This window comes from Sphaeramia orbicularis, chromosome 3 (genome assembly GCF_902148855.1).
Source record: "Sphaeramia orbicularis chromosome 3, fSphaOr1.1, whole genome shotgun sequence".
In the NCBI taxonomy this organism is placed as follows: Eukaryota; Metazoa; Chordata; class Actinopteri; order Kurtiformes; family Apogonidae; genus Sphaeramia; species Sphaeramia orbicularis.
Window position 1 is genome coordinate 2,909,475 of NC_043959.1, and position 6,363 is coordinate 2,915,837.

The following is a 6,363-nucleotide window of genomic DNA, read 5'->3' on the forward strand; positions in this document are numbered from 1 at the left end:
ATTTTTGCTAAAATTAATTTGTTTTTGTTGATCATGTCATACAGGGGTGTCAAACTTATTTTAGTTCATTTCCACATACAGCCTGATATGATCCAAAGTGGGCCGGACCAGTCAAATAATATAAATAATAGGATAATAATAACTTTTGAGTGAAAAAATTAAAATTCCGTAATGAAAATGTTTACATCTATGAATTTTACCTGAACATAAAATGAACAAATATGAACAACCTGAAAATTATTTAGTAAAATAAGTGCAATGTTAAGAATATTAGGCCTTAGTTTATCATTTATAAATGTGAATCTCAACTTACAGATCACAGTGCGTTTACAAATACACAAAACATTAAATAACAGGGAGAATATTATTAAAATTCCACATACTTCTCTGAAGACATTTTAGATATCCACATTTTTTGTAAAAGGCTAGTCTGTAAATGTAAATATTCTTGTGTAACTTTTTTTTACACTAAAACAAAGACAAACATTTACAGTTTTCATTATTTATCGGTTATTATGATAGTATTTTACTGGTCTGATCATTTTTAGATTGAATTGACCTAAAATGATTTGAACATCCTTGTTTGTTCATATCTTCAGTGTAATTTTTGCATTTCACAAATTCATCCCAGGGGCCGGATTGAACCATCTGGCGGGCCGGATTTGACCCCCGGGCCGCATGTTTGACACCTGTGATGTAATAGTTTGCTATACTATGTTGCAAATAAACATTAACTTTAGAGGACATTTAGTCTGTATAATGTCTATTATTGTGGACATTTAGTCTGTATAATGTCTATTATTGTGGACATTTATTCTATATAATGTCTATTATTGTGGACATTTAGTCTGTATAATGTGTATTATTGTGGACAGAGGCAGTAAATCCAGGTGTAGATTACTGCACAAAGGCTCAGGATCTGTCCAGTCAGTCCAGCTGGGATTTACAAGGAGGACAATTAATACTGAACAAACAAGAACTGAAACTATGAATTATGAAAGAGCTGCAGCATCTGAAACTGACCACAGTGAACATGTGACACAAACAGAACCACAGTGCTGCAGTTTCACAACCACAGTTTGTCTGCTATGGACTGGGATTGTCTCTGTCAACTCACCATAGATTTTTATTAGTAAGTTTTTTTATTATCATTTTTATTAATTACTAGAAATTTCAGGTGACCCCATTTGAATTTCAGGCGACCCCATGTGGGGTCCCAACTCCAAGGTTGAAAAACACTGGACTATATGAAACAATGGCCCTTTATCATGACTGATTTTATCAGATGTTACACAGAAGGGACATGTGATCATTTACTTTACATACAGTACACATTGGACCCAGAAGTTTGGAACATGATGACTTGGAAATAATTATTAATATTAATATCAATATTAAGTGTTTCTTCAGTATGAGATGTTCTTGTGCAATTATATTGTAAATATATAAATAATATATGTATGTACAGAGCAAGGATAAATAGCAGGTTCTGTTTTCTATTTCCTGTATCATTTTATTTTTCAGCCGGTCTATCTGCACTTTGTTTTTTGCATTTTTGCTGCTGTAAACATTGCAATTTCACCACAGTGGGATCAATAAAGTCTTATCTTATCTTATCTTATCTTATCTTATCTTATCTTATCTTATCTTATCTTATCTTATCTTATCTTATCTTATCTTATCTTATCTTATCTTATCTGTGTCTTTTAAGGCTGTGCTCATCTCTCCTGTGTTTTGTTTAGTTATATCTGAAGAAATGAGAATGCTAAATAAATATGTACCTCATTTCAACTGTGGTAGTGTGGTTAAATGTGGTCTACGACCTCTGCACAGTACTGCACATGTTGTGAGTTATTGACAAAATTAGGTTATATTGTCATTCATTTTTACAGCTTATTCATTTATTACATGTCAAGCAGACACTTATTGTGTATTTTGCCAATTCTTTGCTTGACATTTATGCACTAGAAATTCCTGATGTCTTTGCACAAATCAGGTCTTATAAATGTTGACTTTTCAACACTTTGTCTCAGTGGTCTGATAACTATCTTAAAAGCTTTATAATTTCCTCTGTACATATATTTATCATTTATATACAGCTTTTTTTTTTCTTTTACTTGAAAGCAGGTCATGGTTTTATCTGGTTATGTACTGGCTCTATTTGTGGACCATTTTCATCTCATATTTATTTATTTATTTATTACATTTTATCATTCTCCTACAGTATGTAAGACACCTTGTACTTTGAAAACTGTTCTGTAAATGATTACTTCAGAATAGTTAAAGAAAAGCTGGATATTTTCCAGTTCCATCAAGCCACATCTATAATTGCATGTCCATAACTGTCTAAATATTCATTAGAATTATGAATTTATATCATTATTATTATTAAACCTACAACATACACACAACCCACAACATATATTAGAATCCATGACTAATTTATTCACACACACACACACACACACACACACACACACACACACACACACACACACACACACACACACACTTCACCTGCACACTGAATAAAAAAACTAGACTCACCAAGATCAGTGAAAACAGATTTTGTTTTAACCTCACAATATGCATATATTTGAATTCAAGTGGAAATTAGAACAGTTTCCATAGTAACACAGTGGTATGAGGAGTATTTTTATTGTCAACAAAATAAAGTACCTGATACAGAAACCCTTGTAGTAATTCTGATGAATTTTGATGAGTTCATAAATGTGAAGCCCAGTATCTGGGTGAAAGTTCTGTGTTCCATTCTACCACCGGACCCCAGTGAGTCTTAAAACTAGAATAAACTTAAATTAAATTACTTGCAGAGGTTATTGGATTGTACAAAAGGAAGCAGTCAAACAGACAAACTTTACATCATTATTAAATCTGGGAGTTTGTTGCAAAGATTGTATTTTTTTCCCATTTTATTCTATGTCTCCATTTACCATGGCGTTACTGGAAAATGACTGCGAAGTATTTTAAAAGCCAAGTATCCACGATAACGTATATTTGAGCCCTGAGCTGAGCATATAAACATCTAAAATGGAGTCACTGATTCCAGTTTGAGCACTACAGAATAGCTTTATTTTGTAATGTACATACAAAACAGAAAGTCTTCAGGAGTTACAAGTATTAAAATAGGTTTGCATTTCTATATCTCAATAATGCGTCACTCTTTAAAGACATAAATGACATGATCAGAGCTGACAACGTACATACAGAGGATAATCAGCCTCAACACCTACAGAATTAAAAGAACATGTACAATTAGACAGATGTAAGCCAACCGCTGCTGCTTTTTGACATACATCGTATCAAATGTTTTCAGTTTTGTTAAATTCACTTAGGATTCATGGTTGAAAATTCACTCCAATGTTGCAGCTATTTTTGAATCCAACTGTTAGTGTTGGACTGAGCAGAATATGCAGCAGAAAACCAGAACCACAGAGCTAACCATGCTTTTCATCGCAAAAGAGAAAAGTTCAGATGGTGATCAGATCAGTCCACTCTCATACGAGCCAGATCATTTTTAATATTGACTGTTTGTCCAAAGCAAACTCACTAAATATAACACAGGGTTCAGGGGTGGAAGAAAATAAGAATGAAAAGCAACCATTTTAAAGCACAAATAACAAAAAAAAGGTCATTTTTGGGAATTAAGCCAACAGGTCTGATACAATACATGGTCAGAAAAAGCAAAGACATCACTGATGTTCTGCCATGATGACTGGAAAACTGTTTTGCAAAGTATAATGGGAAATAATACATGATTATTGGAAGATATTGGTTCCATTTTGTTGTTTTCATTTAATCCAAGTATGTCTTGTCAAATTAGCAATGCAGCATACCAGTAATACAGTAAAATGGGACTGCGGCTAAAATCTTCAAGATCTTCTACAACAAGACAAAAAAAGTGTCTAAAGAGTCAGGACAGGAGGAAAAAAAGGCCTGTTGAATGTTTCTGGAATTATTCTGCAGCACCAAGAAACCAAGTGCGTGCCGGAACTATGGCTCCAATTAAACAATAATTTAATAAACCTAAATTTATAAATCAAAATACACCCTGTAAATTCATTCATTCATTCATTTTCTGAACCCGCTTTATCCTCACTGGGGTCACGGGGGTCGCTGGAGCCTATCCCAGCTACATAGGGGTGAAGGCGGGGTACACCCTGGACGAGTCGCCAGTTCATCGCAGGGCTGACAACCCTGTACATTTTCTCTTATAAAAACAAACAAACTGTAAATTATAAGAGAATAACCACAGTTTATGGACTAGAGTCACCTTTGAGCAGTGTCAGGTATAATTTCCAGGCTAATTAACCTTGGGGGCACTGAAGAAAACCATGAGACACTAACCTTTTCATCAGGGTCACAGTGTGTTATGAACCAAATAAGATGGAATCAACAGAAAAAATGCTGATTTTTCATCAAAATTGGAATTACAAATAAGTAGCAGCCCTTTAATGAAGTGTGTCTAGGTTTTCTAGTGTAGTTCTACAATCTGACATGAATTTAAAATCATTTTCTATTCACAGATGTAGATTAAATTACTCATACTTATTGATAAATAATGTAATGGATTCTTCATCTCTTATGCAATGACTGATAACTAGGCTCAAGTCATTTTACAAGCAAGCAGGAGATTATAATTACTAAAAAAAACCACTTGAATATTGTTTTCTTTAGTAAATGCAATTACCTCCTGTACCAGACCCTTATTTATGCTTCTGCAAAACAGCCCATGAATGTGGGGTTTATGAGCCGAAATGCAAACTCTGGTGTTTTTGAGTCAGTATGTTAAGTGTAATACAACTTTATTCAGAAAAGTGAGTCAAAAACAGTATGCAATTGAGACATGTTGTTGGAAAAGTTAAAATATTTAAAAAAAAATTAATACACATTAGTTCTACCATGAAGTGCTTTTGTTTTTTTTGACAGTTTTTCCACATCACATGAAAACCAGGCCTGCCTGTTGAAGATGCCACAGAAGTTTGCATCGGTGCTCATTTGAAGACTTCAGGTCCCATTTTAGCTGTAATACATTATCTGTAAAATGCATTATTCATTAAGAAACATATGGGTTTAGTAAATATAATTAGTAGTTAAAAAAAAACAAACAAAAAACAGAGGAAAATTGTCAGATTAAACCCATTCGAGAAGAAACTGAAATGTGATGGCAGTTTACCTAAAATGATTGATTTCCAACCAAATGAAAAACTGCTTCAGCGTCAACGCCAGGATCTCACTATAGTTTACAGACTCCACCCACTTCTGTCGTCCTCTTAATATAGATTTAGGTCATATTTCTAGTGAGGTATCCTAAAATCTGACCAGTTAAAGCTGCTGTTGTTGAAGACTAAAGTAGACCTTTAAGTTAGTTTAGCACTTACATTTCAGTTATACATTTTTGCATGTTTCATTCATACAGTATATAATATTAAAAATAAAAGCCTGTAAAATTCACTATATTCTGCCATGACTGTATGTACATCGTCTACACATTTGTCACATGTTTAATGCTATTGACAAAATCACAAGTCAGAATATCCAATAAGAAAACAACCATACGTTTTGGAATTAATTAAAAAGCACATACGAGAAGTAATTTAGATAAATAAATACAACTCCAGGATTGGTTTTTACTTATTTGGAAGGTGGACAATTGTAGCCTTGTTTATGTTAAAATCCATATTAGGTAACACTTTAGGCTCACAATAAGAAGCTGCTAATTAACAGACATATTGGTCGTATATTTATTCTTTATGATTTGTATTCTGCATGACCGTATTCTACAAACACCAAACTGTTAACTGAGGTTTCAGTCTTTCGTTACACACAAATAGACCACATGTATTAAGCATCATTAGGGGAATATTGATATTCTGCTGTACTAACGCGTAAGAGTGAACGAAACATATTAAGATTATAATTCATGAATGATGTCCTTACTATCAGTATCGGCCAATATTCGCATGTATGATGACGTTCATTGATGGTAGTAACGACAGACCCTCCACCACTCACTTCTGTTTCAGTTCAATTCATTAGCCAGCAGCTGTTGATATGTACTGTGTGATCCAGCAGCGGACTGTGTTGTGTACCGAACTATTCATGTGACAGCAGATCAGCAGCAAACAGAACCATCTGAGCAGACAAACTGTTATTTTAAACACTGCTTTTGGCATCAAGATCCAACAATTCCAGGTTCAGTGCTTCCATAACTACTGTCAATAAGCAGTTAATAGATGCGTGAACAGGGCTGGGATGGAACTACCAAATTATTTTAATAGTATCGAGTAACAAAAATCGTCTAGCCGTTTGATACCAAAATTCCAAGGAGTACACTGCAAAAAT